General features: G+C 42.9%; 1 long non-coding RNA gene across 1 annotated transcript; it reads left to right on the top strand.

Annotated features, from left to right (window-relative positions):
• The first annotated feature begins 348 nt into the window (after nt 1–348).
• Nucleotides 349–12,788, top strand: LOC119621915 (uncharacterized). Its single transcript, XR_005238544.2, has 5 exons — nt 349–484; nt 3,088–3,368; nt 3,494–3,750; nt 7,497–7,661; nt 12,605–12,788. It is a non-coding gene; the product is annotated as an uncharacterized lncRNA (long non-coding RNA).
• Nucleotides 12,789–20,721: the final 7,933 nt, after the last annotated feature.

Below are 20,721 nucleotides of genomic sequence, written 5' to 3'. Positions count from 1 at the left end.
ACATTCCCTCCACGAGACTGCTCTGAAATTAGATTAGTTTGTCAGATTAGATTGGAAAGGAATCTTAAATCATTTCGTACAAACTGTTCATTTTGTAGATGAGGAGGCTATGTACAAGGGAGGAAAAATGATTTGTTATCCAGTAAATGGAACCATGGGCTTTATCTGAAGATAGTGAGAAACAGTAGATCAGCATGGTTAAAAGGAAGGAATCAGATCGCTCTGGGCTCTGCTGCTTACCAGATGTGCAATCTGGAAAGTGTTATTTAAGTTTATCTGAACACCAGTGTACTTGACTACAAAATGGAGTTGCTGCAAGAATTAAATAAAAAGATTGCGCGTTCACAGGGATGATGCATCTGAGAGCTCAATGCATGTCGGTGATGACGAAGATGAAGATGCTGTGAGTGATGATGATGATGAGGAGGAGGAGGATGTAACTGAAGGAGCTTGGGCTTTGCCATCAGTACAGCTGAGTTAAAGTGTCTATTACTAGTTGTTTGACCTTGTTATGATGATCTAAATTCTGTAACTATCAATTTAATTACAACACATAACATAGAGATAAGAATCTTGATCTTGCACTATTTTGAGAATAAAGCAAAATAAGATGTATATTTAAAGTATCTAGCACAGTGCCTGGCACAAGGGAAACGGTCAACTAAAATTTACTTTCCATCTCGAATCCAGACTTCTTTTTCATCTCCTTCTTCTCCTTCCCTTTCTCCCTCTTCCTCTTCTTCTTCATCCTTCTCTAAGAAAATTATTTTTATTAATACACTTTATTTTTTTAGAACAGTTTTGGTTTCACAGCCAAATTGAAAGGAACACAGACTTCTCATATAACCCCTGCCCCACCTGCACAGCCTCCCCCATTATCAACATCCCCCACCAGAGGGGCACAGTTTTTACAACTGAGGAACCTACGTTGACACATCATTATCACCCAAAGTTTATGTTAGGGCTCACTCTTGGCATTGTACATTCTATGTGTTTAGAAAAATGTATAGTGACATGTGTCTATGATTATAGCATCATGCAGAATAGATTCACTGCCCTAAAACTCGTCTGTACTCCGCCAGTTCATCTCTCCCTCCTACTAATCCTTGGAAACCTCTGATCTTCTTACTATCTTCATAGGTTTACCTTTTCCAGAATGTCATATAGTTGGAATCATACAATTTGTAGCCTTTTCAGAGGGGCTTCTTTCACTTAGTAATGTGCATTTAAATTTTCTTCAAGTCTGTCCATGGCTCATTTATTTTTAGTGCTGAATAATATTCCATTGTCTCCTGTATGGTAGTTTATTTATTCACTCACTGACTAAAGGACATCTTGGTTGCTTCCAAGTTTTGGCAATTATGAATAAAGCTACTATAAATAAAAGTGAGCAGGTTTTTTTGTAGATGTAAGTTTTCAACTCCTTTGGGTAAATACCAAGGAGCATGATTGCTGTATCTCATAGTAAGAGTATATTTAGTTTTGTATAAAACCACCAAACTGTCTTTCAAAGTGGCTGTGCCATTTTGCATCAATACCAACAATGAATGACAGTTCCTGTTGCTTCACATTCTAGTCAGAATTTGTTGGTGTTCTGCATTTTGGTCATTCTAATAAGTGTGCAGTGTATTGTACTGTTGTTTTGATTTGTGTTTCTCTGATGGTATACAGTGTGGAACATCTTTTTATGTAATTATTTGTCATCTGAATATCTTTGGTGGGATTTCTGTTAAAGTCTTTGTCTCATTTTTTTTTAGAATCAGGTTTGTTTTCTTTTTGTTGAGTTTTAAGTGTTCTTTGTATATTTTGGATAAGAGTTCTTTATCAAATAGATATGCCTTTTGCAATTATTTTCTTCAGGATCTGGCCAGGTAACACCACAGTGTTCTCTTGACAAGGTCTTTTGCAGAGCAAAAATTATTAATTTTACTGAAGTCCAACTTAACAATTCTTTTTTCTGGATTATGCCTTTGATGTTGTATCTAAAATTACCTCCAAACTCAAGGTCATCTAGATTTTCTCCTATTATCTTCTAGGAGTTTTGTCATTTTGCATTTTATACTTAGGTCTGTGACCCATTTTCAGTTAATTTTCAGTAAAGGTGTAAGGTCTGTGTCTACAGTTGTGGGTTTTTTGTTTTTGTTTGTTTGTTTGTTTTTGCATGTGCATGTTCAGTTGTTCCAGCCCTTTTGGTTGAAAAGACTTTTTTTTCCCTCCATTTTATTGCTTTTGCTCCATTGTCAAAGATCACCAGGCTATATTTTTGTAGGTCTATTTCTGGGCCCTGTATTCTGTTCTATGGATCCATTTGTCTCTTTCTTCCCTAGTACCATGCAGTCTTGATTATTATAGCTTGATAGCAAGTCTTAAAATCAGGTAGCGTCTCCAACTTTGTTCTCCTTCAATATTGTACAACCTTGTTTTTTATCTTTATGCTATATTGTCATTTATTCGTTATCTGGATATCTAAAAATATGTATTACCATAATTACTCCTGAAGTCGCTCTTCTCCATTCCACATGAATTTGTTCTCTACAATGTATGTCCACCTCTCTTGTAACTTGTAGATAATGCCAGATACTGCCACTCCACTCAGCGAATCCCTGGGTCAACTTCGGGACAAGGGCAGTTCCCACAGGGAAATCCTCACCTTTCCAGAAACTGGAAGCATTAAATGTGGCCTCCCACCTGGTCCTTACATCTCCATCAAGACAGCATTTGACAGATATAATTAATAATTTATTGTTTGGAGACATTTGCTAGTTTCCTTGCTTCAGCAATTAAAACAATATTTTATCTTTTCGGTTGTTGTTTTTGGAGGGGTCCTAGGAATGAGAGTGGAATGAAATGCTTCTGAACCCCTTTTCCTGAGCGAGGCTGATTTCCTTCAGATACTACAAAAAAACCTAAATAGCCCTATACTCGGGGATCTTTTGTAAAAGCGGCCGGTCTTCTGGCTGTAATGCAGACAGACCAGCCTGACAGCTCACTGTGACTGAACATGACTGAAAATCAGGTCAGGGATTGTCACCCGAAGAGAACAAAAAGGTTGGTAACCAGTAACGAAAATGTCCCTGTTGGTTGTAGATGGAGGCGCATCACAGAACTGGCAAGTGCCCGCCTCGGGGAGGTCCATCTTTTCTGGAACTGCAACATCCCATCTGTTTTCTTTTATGCCTTAATATCCCCAAAGTCGCTCTCGCCAAATGCTACAGAGCACCTATTTATTGTTTTAATTAAAGTGAGTAGGTTTGAGGATTTTAAAAGAGAACTTTGAAGCTATCCAAGGGGGTTCCAAAATCAGAGGAGGGAAAGCTTACACCAGAATGCATTAGAGTGAGAGCCTCATCCCACGCTCCCTGATTGAGGTATGAAAAGAGCACTGAGGTTATCTCAAAGGACAGTTCAGGGACAGAGGAATGGCAGTGGGTCTGGAAGGGATAACAACTTGCCTGCAAATTTTTTTCTTTTTTTTTTTTTTGTGGAAGAGAAGGAGAAAGGGAGCAAAGAAGATGAAGAAACACTGCAACAAGAAACATTGAGGCTCATGTCTTTGTTTTGTTTCTCAAAAGATTCCATTAGACTCAATATGTCATTCTAAGTGCGCCTGGATATAGTGTAGATTTAGATAACTCTCTCCTCCCCTTCTGACCTTTATTATGACTGCAAAAATTCTGTGTGTGAGGGATAAATAATGCATGCTCTCAGTCAAGAAGGGAAAGAAGACCCAAGGAAAAATTGCAGAATAGAGTGAGCAACATCTCTTTCTCTAGTATGTTTTTTGTTTCTGACCTACTTCCTCCTACCTCCAACAACACCCCTTGCCCTCTCTTCTCCAGCAATCAGGACCTGAAAACCTGGAAGAAGAGTGCTAGAGAGCATAGGTTTGGGAGTCAAACCTGCATTTAAAATACTCACAGCGATGACATGTCAATTGTGTGATCCTAGGCTAGTCCCTTCTCTTCTCTCTGCCTTGATCTTTGTAAAATGAGGATTCCCATCTTAGCGTGCTCGGTATCAAAGGCTTTGGAAGGACAATAAATGAAGGTGTATGCAAATGAACGTTCTCCGCTGCTCCCTGGGGAGCAGACAGAAAGGAGAAAGGAAGTCTATTCTGGTCAGTTGTGGGCCTGACACATTTGGCGGTGAGCTGCAGTGGATGGAGTCACTGAGCTCAGTGGGTCTAGAATTACTTCATAGAGGTAGGAGAGAGCCCAGAAACCTAGTCAGAGGCCCCAGTCTGGCTTCAGTGGCAGCAAAGGGAACAAAGGCTTGACAGTCACCTGTGGGCTGAGGGGCTTGGTGTTTTGTTTTTGTTTTTGTTTTTTTACCATGTTGAGAAGTCAGAAACCCTGTGCTTCCTGCAGTTAAACAGAAGGAGATGAAGAGACAGCACTGAATTCAACTCAGTTCCCAAACTGAAATCAAAGACGAGTCTCACACAAGAATAATTTTTCTGTCTACATGTATGTTTGTTTCTTATTCATGCTTCTATTTTGCTGAGGACTGTTTTCCAGCTGGTGGTTTAAATAAGGCCCCAAGCACTTGACCCTCAAACGTTTGGATTAGAAAATGAGGTGGGAAAGGAAATGACTGTAGGGCAAAAAAATCAGCTTGGCTACTTAATGCCTGTGGGAGGAAGTTGTAAGCAATAACAGAAATAAAGTTGGAGGATTGCTTGCTCGTTTGTACATTGTCTCTGACTCCCCAGTTGCACACCTAATTAAGAGTTGGACAGTTAGGCAAACAGTGTAAATGTATGATAAGGGAGTTTGGGATTAACACACAGTATAGGAAGAGGCACATCTGGTCCTTAGAAAATCATGGGAAGAAGTGTCCCTGCAGTGTGTTTTTTGGAGCCCCAGCCCCTGCTGCTCTGCGGGCATTTCTGAAACTTTCTGATACTGCTTTAACTTCCTGTGTCTTTTCACTCTATCTCTGGAACATTAAATGTCAGAGATGGAAGAGATCTCCATGGAGGCAAAATTCGAGTATTTTCAATGCTTCTGCTCTCTTGGTGCCCAACTTCTCCACTCTCCTACCTATTTTCCTCCTAGACTTTCCTTTATGCCTTTGTAAAACTAGCCTTCAGAGCCTCCATTTCCTATTAGGTTGATATACCTAGGTAGAAAGAGAATGTGTTTGTGTGGGTAAATAGAACCATCTCTCATGAAGGCGGGAGCAAGCAGGTATTTCTGATTGACCTCAGTGCTGGTCCTCACCATTAGATCTCTGGGAAGGTGAGAGGGTGGAGCTCCTCTGTGGACTCTCTCTTCACGCCCTGCCCGTGGATACACCAATATAAGTTTTCTACAGACAACAAATGGTTTGGGGTAATCACAGAAGAATTCCCTTTCTTGTTCCTGTTCCAGTTTCACTGCGTGTTTCAGAATTACAATCTCACGAAAGGAGTACAGCTGAAAGAAGAGAGCTGAGTTGCCGTGCATAGTAGAACTGTGGCACTGTTGGGCAAAAGGAGGCAACCAGCTTGCCAGGGTGAGGATGTTGAAAGCTTCAGTGCTGATCCTGTAACCCAGAGAAATCCTTGACTCTGGATGCAAAGGGTAATGGGAGAATTTGCTCAGGAATTGCTTGAGGAATCTGCACAATTAGCTTCTTCCATTCTTGCTTCCTATTAGAGGCATCCTTGCCATTTCCATGGCAACTGGGAAGCTGCATGGGTGTCGCTGAACCATTGCTTGAGGAGAGATGGGAGGGCCATCAGGCGGGGCAGGTAGGTACAGAGGCTGAGAACTGTAAATCTTTTTGTCCTTACCCATGGTTTTAACAGGGTGAGCCCCAAAAACAGATGCAGGAATGTAAGGATCATTATTCATTTTGTGACCTCAAGGCCCGAGATGCCCATCTGAAGTCATAAAGATGTGTGATGCGACTAGAGATTGGCACTAGAAAGATCCTGTGGCCCTTCTTCCTATCATAGGCTCGGCTGCCCTCTTTTCTTCCTCTGCCCACAATTGTCTTCCTTTGCCTTCTTCTCCAAGCCTCTGTCAGAGGGCAAACTTAGGACCAAAGTCAGGGAAAAGGCATACTTTTCTTTTGCAGGGAGCTGGCTGGTTTAAGGGGGATGGAAACTATAACACAGAGGTTAAGAGCAATGTCTGCTTTCTGGCTGTGGGATTGTGACTGTCAGTTGCTTCATTAGTAACATAGAAATGATGATAAATCCTCCTACATATAAAAGGCTGCCATGAGGATTAAATGGGTTCCTACATGTGTGACACTTGGTGCCTGTCATGTAGATGGTCCTATAGAAGCAGGGTGACTCTATATTCAATGTGTCTAGGGTCATCCCATTTGTGCCTGCTTTTCCAGGGTAATTGTTGATTGGCTCCCTTTACATTTCCAAAGTATCTAAGGTTTGGGTGCTAATTATGCTATTGCTCTGTAAATTGTGTTACCTGTTTTACTATGGGCAGTGATCCAGTATTTTAAGACTTAAAGGGTGAGTTGACACAGGCTAGGAAGTGAGGCAAGCAAGAGTTTGGCTTCAGAGCATCAACCCATTCAGGTTTAACTGCATTTATCTTGGAAGCGAAAGAACACCCTGTAACACTGAAGTTTTGTCCTTCCCCACGCACTCCCATCTCTTGGTGAAATGTGCCAAGAACCAATAAGGAAACAGCCCTACCAAGGTCCCATTCAGTGATGCACATTCAGAAGGCAAGTTTTGAGAGCCCCGCTCAAGGGCTGCTTTCTTCTCTGCTACAGGTCAGATAAGTAGGATCAGGGTGCTAGGTCACCAGAGAAGCAGCAGAGTCATGAGTTCCCAGATACACAATAACTATCTAGAGATGACCACAAATACAAGATCTTCTTCTCTGGGAGAAGGGCTGGGGTCAATCTTGGCAGAACATTGCCCCAGGGACCATCTTGCCTTTACGTTGCCAGAGTAGCAGGTTCAAAACTCAACTGGAGGGTAGGTCCTTGTGTACTTCAGATTATGATCCATCTATTACTATCTATCTATCTATCTATCTATCTATCTATCTATCTATCTATTTTTCTATTATCTATGTATCTATATATCTATCTATCTATCTGTCTTTACTGCCATCAATACAATATCTGCTTCTCATTCTAACACTCTAGACCCTGGAGTCAAATCCAGCTCTTCCACTAACCAGCTGTGTAAACTTGAGCAAGTTCCTTATCTTTTCCACATCTCGCTTTTCCCTTCTGTAATGGGAGGATGATAACCACTTCTACCCCATGGGGTTGTCTCAGAATTTTAAGCCATTTATGCCCTACTCACAGCATATGCTTGGTGCACAGCAAGCACTATAGTAACTATTGATGTTATTAACACATTATTTCCTTCCTATTATCCTTAAGAGGGAGTTCTTACCTTCTCATCTTATCTCTTTAGTTTTCTTAGTGTAACTCTAAATTAAAATAAAACTCTTCACTTTGTTAGGAAGAGGACCATGACTTTCTTAGGCCCGACTAACATTTGCTCTCACCATTTTGTTACACAGATGGGCAAACCAGGAAAACAGAGCTCAGTACAGAAGGGAGTTGGGCAGCCTCTGTTTCTGTTTGGCTCTGTCCTTGAAGAAAGTGATAAGAAGTGCACAGATTTTGGAATTAAACAGACCATAGTTTGAATTCTGGATCTTCCAGTTGTAACCAGGTGGCACTGGGTAAATTACTTAACCTCTCAGAGCCTTAGTTTACTAATGATATAGGACTTAAGAGGAAATTATTTAGGCAGATAGTGAGTATATGGAAGTCCTTGGTAAGATTTTCCTTTTTAAAGGAAAAGTAGCCCCCAAATCCTTTCCTTTTCTAACAGCAACCTGTAGAATTGAGCGGCAGACATAGACAAGCAAGCTGGAAGCTTGCATGGGTGAAGGCTACCTGGGACTAGGAATGTTCAAAATGGTGGCTTCATGTTCTCTTCTCTTTGCCAGCCATGTGTACAGTAAGGAGCAGACAACATGGCACCAGCCAAGTGAAAAGCCCATTTGCATAAGATTAGGGTGGGATGGCCAGTCTTCCCCACATGCTATGTAGGCATCACACCTGGTCCAACCAATCCATGGACCCTATGTACATCAGACACCGTTTCCTCAAGCCTGTCTGTAAAATCTGGTGCACTCAACCATGGGCCAGAATTCCCATTTGGGCACCCCTCTCTCTCACAAGAGAGAGAGCTGTTCTCTTTTCTCTTTCTTTTGCCTATTAAACATCCACTCCTAAACTCACTCCTTGTGTGTGCCCCTGTCCATCATCTTCTTGGTGTGAGATGATGAACCCTGGGTATTTGCCCCAGACAGCTGCACCACTTGACTAATATATAATACAGGGAAAATTGCATGGTTCTTGTAGGGATTAATGTGTGAAAAATTCCTAGTACAATTTCTGCCATGCAGCAGTATTCCATAAATGTTGACTCCTTGTCCCTTCCTGCTATTAGATTGTAAGCTCGTTGGGGGGAAGGAGGTTGTGTTTATTCATCATCCTACCTCTCAGCACTTAGCACAGTGCTAGTAACTGAGCAAGCAATCAGTCAGTATTCACTACATGAGTGCTGAATGAATAGATTTATCATGCATTACATACCTTCTCATAAATAAATATATTAACTTTCTACTTACTGCATCGTGGCTAATCACTGCTAGGGATGAAGGCTTTGGGGATTTAATGATTTTTGAAAACTATATTCAAGGTTAAATTACGAGTCAAGCCAAGACTTTAAACTGCTGGAAGCAATTTCCTCATATTTCAACAGTTGCTCAACCTCATTCGATTTATTTATGCAAAGCCTTCGGACCCCTCCTCCTTGTATTTTCCCACATCCTGAGTATGCACATCATGGCAGCATCATTGCTGCATTTCCCTGGAAAGAAAACAAAGGCATTGAACATAGCTTAAGGCTGAAGTGCCTCAGGCCTTGCGTTGTCAAAAGGAATTAACTAGAAGGTGAGGGGATGTTTGTCCTTGACATCACTCACTTCACTTCCTTAGTTCTGCATTTACTCACAAAGTGCGAGGGATGGAAAAGGGAGATGGATTTTGAAATTGGCTTTTCTCCTGGCCTACCCACAGCTAACTCATGAGCCTCATTCCTCCCTAAAACACCATAAAGGGCTATATCTGCTGGTGGGGTGGCTGGGGTGGGGTTGAAACTGCCTTTGCGAAGATTACCAGAGTGGGAGAAGTCTAGTATGGCTGACTCCATCTTCCTTCTAGCCTCACAGGTTGGGCATAGGCCAAGCTAACCACACGAGGAATTTAGTTTACATTTAACTCTGAAGCATGGATAACGACAGTTCCTCCCTAAAATGAATCCCCTGCTTACTCAGGGACTGGAATTTCCTTTGTAAGACTAATGAAAGGCCACGAGATTAGGATTCTGGGAGGGGCCTGAATTCTGCGAAGATGGAGATGTAGCTAAAGGATAACCAGCCTTGTCTCCTAGCTTGCCTTTCTATAATCCCTTGCTGCTCAGGAGTCATGTGGCCAAAGGTCACCAGATCTGTGACTTCCTCAGTTGCTTCTATAGATAACGTCACCATTGTAGAGCCTCAGATTGCTCTTTTGAAATGTTTTTAAGATTTTTGCATTCTGACAGCCAAATGACTCCACCCATATCGGGGACTCAAGACTCAACTGGTCCTGTGGCCCCCACCCAGAGGCAGACTCAGCACATGAGGACTGAATCCTTATGAGTTCATTCCCAGCCGATTAGCAGCATCCATTCCCTAGCCCCCTGTCCCCCTAATTATCCATAAAAATCCTAGCTTCTAAGTTCCTGGGGAGACTGATTTGAGGTATAACTCTCATTCTTCTGCTTAGCTAACTCTGCATTAATTAAACTCTTTCTCTGCTGCAGTACCATGGTCTCGGTGAATTGGTTTTGTCTGTGCAGCAGGTAGAAAGAGCCCATAGGGCAGTGACAGAGGTCTGCTTGTTCAAGGTTCCCTTTGTTCTTGTGCCTCCTCAGCCATCTTCTTCTCATGGTCCTTGGTACTTAGGATTTCTTGGTCTCCTTGGAGGCATGTCTCATGGGATGAGAATTAATCAAACAGGGCAATTCCTTCCTGCCTGGAGTGGTCTGGGAGTTTCTGGACTTTTTCTCTGGATTTTAAGCTTCCCCAGGGCAATGTTTGGTTTGCTTGCTTTATGTTGTTAGTACCTAAGACTGAGCATCTGGCCAGATACAACAGCAATCATTTGGAGGGGGAGGGAAAGAAGTTTGTGGCCCTTCTCTGTGAAGGACAATCACATTTTATTTTATGAAAGGCAGTCATTTTCCTGAGGTTGTAACAAAGACTTTGTGTATATGTTGTCAGGAAGGGGATGGATACTGTTGGAGACACTTTTTGAGAAACAGCAACTGTCTCTCTTTATTAGGTAGGGACCTGGGAAGGTGTAGACCAATGTGCAAATGGATCCTGTAGATCCACAATGCCGAAAAGGAACAAGATGGTAACTCTGATCCTAGAAACATTTGATGAGGGAAATAAGCAGGCCAGAGAATGGTGGCAGTCACCAGGGTTCATGGGCTGGAGGTCAGGGAGACCTGGTTGAAGCTCAGTGTGTAAATGAGTCCGGAAGGGTCTCAGCACCTGGTTCCCCTGACACGGTGTATAGACCTGAGTAACAACAGTTGAACATGTGTGCTTGTGAACTAAGGGAAACATAACCATAGCTCCCCACTGTGTGGTGATCTAGGCCAGCAACAGCATGGCCTTGGCTGTGGTGGGAAGTGTCTCTACACCTGCATGAGATCATTATTCCACAGTGACCTCTGGTGGTAGTTTGGAGCAATTGCACTTGCCCTTGGAGGAGATGGCCCTGATTGATATTTTAAAGCAAGCTTGTCCAACCCGCCGCTCAGAACAGCTTTGAATGTGGTCCGACACAAATTTGTAAACTTTCTCAAAACATTATAAACATTTTTTTCTTTTTTGCTCAGCAGCTATCATTAGTGTTCATGTATTTTGCGTATGGCCCGAGACAAATTCTTATTCCAATGTGCACCAGGGAAGCCAAAAGATTGGGCATCCCTGTAATGCAAGAGTGACTGACAAAGCCCTGGAGCTCTGGGATAAGTGGTGAGAATAAATATAGGGAAGATAAAATAATATCAAGAAGCAAGGAGAGAGATTCTGGACTTCATGTTGATTAGGAGAAATGGCTTGAGTGATTCATTTAACAACAACAAAAATATGTGGCTATAATTATACCCCAATTACTGAAATATCTCATACCAGCTGCAAAATTTTTATTCAACTATTTTACTTATTTATTTATTTATTGAGACAGGGTCTCGCTCTATCACCCAGGCTGGAGTGTAGCAGCATGATCACAATTCACTACAGCCTCAAACTCCTGGGCTCAAGCAATCCTCCTTCCTCAGCCTCCTGAGGAGCTGAGACCATAGGCACATGCCACCGTGCTTAGCTAAGTTTTAAAATTTTTTGTGGAGACAGGATCTCACCATGTTTCCCAGGCTGGTCTCAAACTCCTGGACTCAGGCCATCCTCCTGCTTCAGTCTCCCAAAGTGCTGGGATTACAGAGGTAAGCCAATGCACCCAGCTGTAAAACTTATGTCGTGTGCAACGCATATAGGTGGATTTCAGGGTATGTTTGTTGAATGAAGAGGATGGAATTAAGGCTTCTAAATCCACACTGATAGAAACTTCACATACTTATCCGTTTTATTTCTTACAAGCTGATAAATGTTGTTATCTTCATTCTACCGATGAGCCGTTGAAGGGCCCATCTCCAGCAGTGACTGGTAGAAACAGTATTGGAACCCAGAACTGACTCCTGAATCCTTGTTAGCCCCACTCTGTCATCTCCTGGGTCAGATGGGATGCTGCCGGGATGTCTGCCGCAGCCTCGGGCATTGAGTGGTGAAACAGATGATTTGGATGGATATAGTTAATGGAGGCCTGGGGTCAGTGAAGGTGATTCAATTGAAACAAAGTCAAGGAAAGTTTTTACAAAGGGAGAAATTAGGCGTTTTCTCCTGAGAGTTATGATCTGGTGAAAGGATTATGGTACTGAAAATCCTAGCAAAGGCATCAACCAGCAATACTTGTGAGTTCCATTAGTTACAACCGTCTGCTATTGGGGATGGGAAGGGAGAAGGGAATAAAAGAAAGTAAGCTAAAGGTGTTTGTATTGAAAGCCAGAAAAAAAAAAAAAAGGAAAAAAAGGTCAGCCAGGTGGGAACATAAAAAAGAAAAAGAGAAATATTTTGATAAAACTGATACACTGAGATCATTCAATTGAAAGAAATGTTAAGTGCATATGGGTGATTTTGCAAGAAGTCCTGCCAAAATCATATGAGGTTAATTATGTTGACCCCCATTTTCTGCTCCCACACTTGACTGAGGGCATTCCAGACTGGAAATGACACCACTGCCCTCAGTAACATGTCTACAACAACTAATGATCTCTCTGGAGTGTAGCTCAAGTTCCTAGAGTGCAACTGTAACTCTAGAAGCAAATTGGCTTTGCACTAATGGCTTCAACATAATTGCTAGTAGTTTCTGGTCCATTCTGGCAAAAACACAAAGAATGCAATTGTTTAGTGCTTTTTCTTTCTTTTTTATTTTCCTCTTTAAGGGCCTATGGTTCATCTTGCAATATCAGAGAATATGTAACTGCTGGAAGCTCATTTGTGCAGAAGCACTGGTTAGACCAAGTCCCAGGAGGGTGGGGACCTGAACTGCCACATGCACATTGTACCCAAGAGCCTGGCCCATGAAAGTAAATCAGTGGATACTTGAATAAAAAGAATAATATGTGCTGAAGTTTTGTTTCTTTGAGGACATTTTTTTTTCTTTCCATAGTTTTGAGCATCTCTGGTGTTTTGAGATTTCTGCCAGTCTTTGAGGATGTAATGCTCAATTAGACTTGTTCTCTTTCCTCACAGAGCTTATATAATAGTTAGTGAGCTAATTCTCCTGTTTTGAGAGACAGGGGAAAATGTTATGTTATAATGAGTCATATCGACTAGGCCTGACTTTGTTACTTTTTAAAAAACATTCTTCCACTCCTGCTTGGATATCTCCGTATACAAGACTCAGAGACACGTATGACACCCCTTAGGAGGGGTTCTGACGTGCAAATTTCTGAGACCCAGAAGCACCCACCTTCCATTTTTCCAATGCCCCAAATTCTATGAAAACCACGAGCACATGCATTTGTTCCCATGTTCTTGGGTGCCTCGCCTATCAGACAAGGGTCACAAGATCTGCAGGGCAGTTGAGTTTCAAAATGAAAAGGATGTGTAAACAGCTGAAGCCCCACGAGCACTTGATAACTGCTTCTTCTCAAGGCAAAATAAGATTCTTCTATGAGGTAACAGGCTCCTTCTGGGCTTAAGTAGGCGTAGGGTTTACAGTGTAGATTCTTGTGCTATGGTTTTCCCAGAAAAGAGGGAAATCTTGAAATCACAGCACTTTTGTAGTAGGGAGGATTTCAAGCAGTGCTTAATAAGGTGTACATGACCACAGCAGAGTTTCCCCACCCATCTCAGGGAAAAGGGCCCTGAAATTAATTGTGAGGATCCTCTCCTGTCCCCAGGGACCTAGATGAACTCTGACTAATGAATATTTAAATCTCACTCGTTGTCTGCTCTCACACTCGAACCCTGATTCATGACTGTATGCTTTCCATTTGGCATGCAACAAAGAGAGATCACAAGCCCACAGGGTATAGTTCCATGCCGCCTGGGCCTCCTTTAGACATTAGCATTACAGTAATCATATTGATAATGGCATCTTATCATTGCCAAGCTTTTAATATATATTTATCAGTGCTTTACACATTTTAGCTCATTACATTCTCCCATCAGTCCTGTGAGGTGGGCACTGTTATTGCTCCCATTTTACAGATGAGCAAACTGAATTTTACACAAGTGCAATAGCATGCTGCAAGTAACATAGCTGGTGTGGGTGGGCCCGGGATTTAAACCCACAGTCATCTGGACAGCAGCACCCAAACCCTTACCCACAACACTCAGTGGCCCCACAAGGCATCTGGGTGGCGGCATGACTCAATGAACTTGACTCTTTCTGGAAGTTCATTCCTGCACCAGCAGTGGCACTCTTGAAGCCTTAGTCTCTTTGCCTAAAATAGGCAGAATAAACTCACAGAACTGAATGAGATGTTGACTCTCAATACATGCTGATTTCCTTCTCTCCATGGAAATCCATCTGTATAGAAAACGGAGTGGGCCATTTTAATGTCAGCGAGCTTATGGATCACACAGCCCACAAATGCATGCCTGGTTGTCCTATATACGGGTGAGAATCGGGTTTACCCACCGAAGCATTTGAGCACTGACATTGTTTTAATCAATGAATTCAAACTCTATCGGATTATAACTCTTCTCAATAGGACTACATGTATTGTGGCTTTAAGTGGAGCCCATGAATGTTTTGGTTTCAGGTGGCAGCCTCTGAATGTTTTCCCAGCAAAGTTAATTAAATGTACCCGATGCTCTCCATGCGCCTTCCCTGTCTCTCACACAGTCAGGCTTGCAATTTCATGTGCTCTCCCTTGATCTATTTTTATACCATCACGTAATAATTTATCTGCTAAATATATCCATCATGCTGGATTTGCATTTTTTTTTTTTTATTAAGTTGCCTGCCAGCCTCCCATAGTTTAATCGGTGTTTACTCAACTCTCTGAGTACTGGAGAGTGTAGAAGTACAAGACGTGGGCCCAAGGCCAGCCTCTGATAGCTGCTCTGCTCTGTGACTTGGGGCAAACCCTTCCTGTCAATCCAGGTCTCAGTGTGCTCCTTTATAAAATGGGAGCAGGAGCTACACTGAAGAGTTGCTGTGTGGTTTATGGAAGGTAAGATAGTAAATGCAGTATAAACAGTGGGGCTTGGCCTTAGAAATGGTTCATCTTTGCATGGGTTTATTGAGTATTACAGACTCCTCATCACCATGCATGCAGAGATAGGCGAAGCAGGAAGGACAGTAAGCTTAAGGGCTGTGGAAACAGATTGGCCCTGCTCCCAGCTCCTCCTAGCTCTGTGACCTGGGACATATGGTTTAACCTTGTTGTGCCTCAGTTTACTGTAAAGTAGAAATGATCACTGTACCTATGTCACTGGTCTATATTAGGATTCACTTAGTGGTTCCCAACTGAAGGTGATTTTGTCCCCAGGGGACATTTGACAATGTCTGCAAACATTTTTGGTTGTTGCAATTGGGGAAGGGGGTGGCGCTGCTAGTGTCTAGTGCATAGAGGCCAAGGGTTCTGCTAAACATCCTACAATGCACAGGACAGCTCCCCACAACAAAGAATTATCCAGCCCAAAGTGTCAACAGTGTTAAAGTTGAGAAACTCTCATTAACTAATATAATGCATATACATTCTTGGCATAGTTATTGACATATAGCAAGTGTCTATCTTGAAGAATAAAGTTGACTGTGTCTGGAGAGAGTAATAGAATGCCTTAATGCCAGCTACAGCACTAGGATTGGAAACGGAAAGTTAATTCCTCTCTCAGTCCCCTGCACACCCAGCTTCACCACAGCCTATTCCCTTGTGCTGACTTCGTGCACGCCAGTCTGGCTCATCCATCTGCCAGCTCCTTGGATGAAAGGCATTAGCCTGATTCCTCTTTGAATCCCTTCTGATGTTTAGTGCTGTGACTACACACAGAACACACTCCATTATGGTCAGTGAAACCAATAGCTGCCTTAGAGGTGGTTGGCAGTTTGGTTTGAGGAGTGGTAGAGATATATGGATGTAGGAGTCAATTGCTCAGAAAAGCAGGTGGGGCTCTTTTAGGAGGCACTGATGAGGGACTGGGATAAAGAAGTGCATCCTCCAAGATCACTTGGCCCAGGCTGGAGGCTGCTCAGGCTCCAAACCATTACAGAGGATGAAGGAGCAAGAGTCCCTTAGTCTCTCCCCTGGAAAGACTGCTGGTACTTCTATGGGACAGAGCCTGGGTGAATGTTCACAGAACCAACAAGGACTGGACTAGGTCTACAAGGCACTACAGAAGTCATCTGGCTCCTGTGTTTGTCTTAGGAGAAACCAGTGGTCCAGCTAAAAACTGGTAGAAGCTGGACCAGAGCCTATGGGAACATGTCTTAATGAACATTACATCCTCACAAGCTAGCAGAGAGCTTGGTATACCAGAAATGCTTAGTAAGGTGTAAATGCCTCTATAAGAGTTTCCTCTCCCATCTCAGGGTAATCAACTGTAAGGGTCCCTTCCTTGTCCCACGAGACCTAGACAGACCCTGGTCTATGAATATTTAAATCCCACTACTTGTCTGGTAGTTTCACAATCAAACCCTCAATCAAGATCTCAAGTCCACAGGGCATAATAGCTTCATGTCACCTGGGTCTCCTTTAGACAAAAGTAGTGATTATAACCGTGGTATTAATAGTGACACAGTTACTGGACTTTATTAGATACTTATCGGTACTTTACACACTTTAGCTCATCACATCCTCCCATCAGTCTTATGGGGTGGGCACTGTTACTGTTCCCATGTTACCGATGAGCAAACTGAAGTTTAGGCAAGTTCAATAGCATGCTTCAAACAACACTGCTGGTGTGGGTGGGCCCAGGCTTTACATCCACAATCACCTGGATGGCAGCACCCAAACCCTTACCCATAACACTTCACGGCCTTACAAGGTACCTGGGCAGCGCATGACTCAATGACCCTGAAGCTCATTCTCACACCAGCAGTGACACTGTGGGCAATTTACTTACCCTCTTGAAACCTTAGTCTCCTTGTCTGAAAAACAGGCAGAATAAACTCACAGGACTGAATGAGATGTTGACTCCCAATACATGTTGATTTTCTTTCTTCCATGGAAATCCAATCTGTACAGAGAACTGTGTAGGATATTTCAATGTCATGTCTCCTGATGTCCCCTAATCCAGGGCTCCCCCAGCAGTATGCACAGACACCTTGCCTTGCCCACCCCCAGGAGTCTCTGGGGACAAGGAGGTTGTGTCCCTTACTTCTTGATATCCTCCCCCATCGCGTTAGCAAAGTGCCCAGACCAAAATTAGGCAATAAATCCTTGCTAAATTGCATGCATAATCAGACACAGAAAAAAGGAACACATATACATATGTATATATAGTATTTATACTTGTGTATTACAGAGATAGAGGGAAAAGACACCTCATTCTCACGCCTTCAACCATAAGCTCTAGTTCTCCTCTTTTTTTTGCTTTTTAGATGAGACACACAGGGACACTCGGGGACTGAAATGAAGGACTTCCCGGCTACAGCTGCACAGCCAAGCCCTTCCTTGATGCTTTCTCTGCTCTCTCCAGCTCTCTTGCTTTCTCTTCCCTGGGGCCACATCTTCTGATCATGACCAGTCTAGTGGCATTACCATGCTGCTTCATATGTTGTGGCTCAGTGAGTTGTCTGTGGAGAAACTTGGCTAATGAATAATGACAGAGTAGAAAGAACGTGAAATGTTGAGTCAGGAAACCAGGATTTGAGTCCCAGTTCCATTTATTATCTCATCAGGGTCCTTCCACTCTCTGAACCTCAGTTTCCTCTGTCATAACATGGAAACAGTGACCCCTTTTCTGCTTATGGAAATCGAATAGGATCATGACTACTAAAGAGTTCCACATCAAGTGGGACACAGATAAAAGACATTATGAGTGCCTCATCCATGAGGTGAAAAGTCCCATGAGAGTAGAGACTATGCCTTTTATCTTTTGTATGTTCCTTTGCGGTGCCTACCACTATAGAGGTGGTAAGTACACATCACATCCCCATGTAGTGCCTACATGTTAAAATACGTGTAATGAATTCATTATAGTACGCATAAGGATGCATGGAGAAAGATGAACGTGATTATAAACATAGATGCATTTCTCCTTTTCCCCCTCAGTTCTAGTTTTCTCTTTCTTATTCTCATTTCATTACTTTTATTTCATTTTATTTTATGAAAGAGATAGGAAATAAATAAAGTGAATTAAAATGAATACACAACTACTTGTGTGGGGAATATGGAAGTCACCAAATGTGAATAGGCACACAAATGAAGTGCGCTGTGATCTGTACACACAAATATTTTTTTAAAAAGTGGAGAGATGGATAGAGATGGGAGGAGGTGGGGGGTATGGCTAGAAGAAGCTAGGTGGGGTTGTTGAGTAAAGGAGGCTGTGTAATAATCACGATGATCAAGGTATGCTAAAATACCACCACTGCCAACCATTGGTCACCAAAGATCAGAAGCAGCTGTAACCACACGCATAGAACACAAGGGGGAGAGGAAGTTCCACCCAGGAACCAGGCAAGGATGAACTTCTCTAGCATTGTTCCTCTCCACCTGTATCAGGTGGTGCTGATACAGTTTTGTTGAAAGTCTGTCTGTTGATGGTGGGCTTCAGGGACTCTCTGTGCATTTCTCTTTATTTGTGAAGCAGTTGGCTCCAGAGATTGAGTGACAGAGAGAAAGCAAACAGAGATGGCTTCTTTCTTCTATTTTTCCTTCCCAGGGGAAAGAGGGGCAGAAGTAGAATAAAAGACGAGAACACATACAGACAAAAATAGAAAATAAAAATTATTTAGAGAAAAACACTTCCAGTAGAGGATGAATAGGAAAGGAGTGGTGTGGGGTGGAGTTTCACACCTTTGAGGAAGGGAAATAACATGAAATAAAATCAGAAATCCAAGTCTCCTGCTCCTGGGTACTTTCCTTCACCCATTGGAGAGATTCGAGCCAGGCCTGCTTTTTTTATTTAGGAGAGGACTTTTGTTTCTTTAAACAGAGGTACCTGGTTAAAGGTTCTTTAGGATCAGATGGCTGCGATCAGGCATGGTCCAGAAGCCCCACTTTAGACCAGTGGGGAGGTGTCAGCCTTTACATGACTAAGGGACTATAGGTAGGTGTGCCTCTTTAAAGCAAACAAAATAAGGGAAAATTAGAAGCTACTGATTTTATACTGAAGGGCAAGGACTCAAATTTCAGACTAATTTTTGACTATTAAAAATTATTTGAGGGTAAGGAACAGGTTGGAATTCCTCTTGTGAATTTTATTCCATATTGCACACCGGCATTTACTAAATACCTACTGTAAGTTATTTCTGTATGACATCATTATCCTGTTAGATTGAAAAGTGGAGAGAAGCCAGTACGGGAAGTGTCAAGGTAAGCAGTTCATTCCAAGTTAGAAGTGAAGACAGAATATTTCTTTAGGCCAAGTGCAATGCCCATGCCTGTGGCCGCTGCTTTGGGAGGCTGAGGCAGGAGGATCCCTTGAGGTCAGGAGTTCGAGACAAACCTGAGCAACATGGGAAGATCCCTCACTTCTACAAAAAAAATTTAAAAAATTAACTGGATGTAATGGCACCTTGTAGTCTCAGCTACTCAGGAGGCTGAGGCAGGAGGAGAGCTTGAGTCTAGGAATTCGAGGCCACAGTGAACTATGACCATGTCACTGCACTCCAGCCTGAGTGACAGAGTGAGACCCTGTCTCAACAAACAAACAAAAACAATTTTTTGAATAGGGTAGCTAAACAGTATTCAGTTCATACCTAATGTCAACTTTCACCTGCACCTGTGGTTTTGTAGACAATGAAGCTAAGGAGTACTTGGTCAATAGCTCCTGAAGTCAGGATTTTTTAAATCAGGCAACCTCAGCCAAGATTCTCTGGGTGCACAGACTCCTCTTGCCCCCTACACTGACTCTGGCTCCAGTGAGGTCTTCCCTGGGTGGCGGGGGTAACAATCAACGGGGTTGAGTGGTAGGAGGTGCCTCTCACCTGCCTCAGGAACCAGGCTCAGGGCAGGCCCCAAGTTCCCCAGGATTAGAAGGTCCCCCATTCTTTCATCTCAGAGAGGGAACCTCAGCATCAGAGCTGAACGAATTCACTCATGAGTTCATTTGTTCATTAATTCTTATATTTCTGAGCATCTCTCATATGCTTCAATCCTGGGGATATAGCTTCTAACAAGCCAGGCAGGGTCTCTGTCCCCAGGTGGAGACTTACTTTCTGGTGGGACCAACAGATAGTTCACAAGGAGATGAGACGATCTGCAGAAAATGATTAGTACTGGGTAGAAAAGGAAACTTGTAATGGAATAGTGAGCATGGTGGAGGGTGGAGATAGGGAGACCAGCCGAGACCTCTCTGGGGCCATGACACAGAAGAAGCCAGCTGCAAGGAACTCTCCAGGCAGAGGAAAATCCAAGTATGAAACTCTGCAAACAGACCCGGCGTGCCTGATGCATAGGAGAAACTCCTCATCAGGTCTGGTCCTGGGTGGGTTACCAGAGCTGCCCTCAATAACCCCATCAAGGAAGAGAGCCTTTGCAGGCCCCACCTCAGAGATGCTGAGTCAGCAGGGGTGGGGAAGCAGGAATCTGCAGTTTAACAAGTGTTGGGTGATTAGAATTCACCTAGCCCTGCCATCAAACTGCTGGAGCAGATGGTGACATGGGGTTAATGACCAGAATCCCAGATTCAAGCTCATTTTTATCCCATTAACTGGGAGTTTATGATTTGGTCAAGGCTTGTCAAACTGCAGCAGGAGGAGGAGGCCTCAGGAATGATTTAGCACATATGAAAAAACAGCACAGAGATGTTACAAGGTTTCCTGAAGCCACAAAGCAACACGAGTTCACTCTGGGGTTCAGGTCAATCGGCAGTTGGGAGCCCCAGAGGTCCACTCAGTGTGGACTGGTACTGTAGGTTTTGCCGGGAAAGAAAAAAGAAA

This window comes from Chlorocebus sabaeus, chromosome 16, assembly GCF_047675955.1.
Source record: "Chlorocebus sabaeus isolate Y175 chromosome 16, mChlSab1.0.hap1, whole genome shotgun sequence".
NCBI lineage: Eukaryota > Metazoa > Chordata > Mammalia > Primates > Cercopithecidae > Chlorocebus > Chlorocebus sabaeus.
The sequence above is the reverse complement of the archived record's forward strand: the minus strand, read 5'-3'. Positions and strand labels throughout refer to the sequence as shown.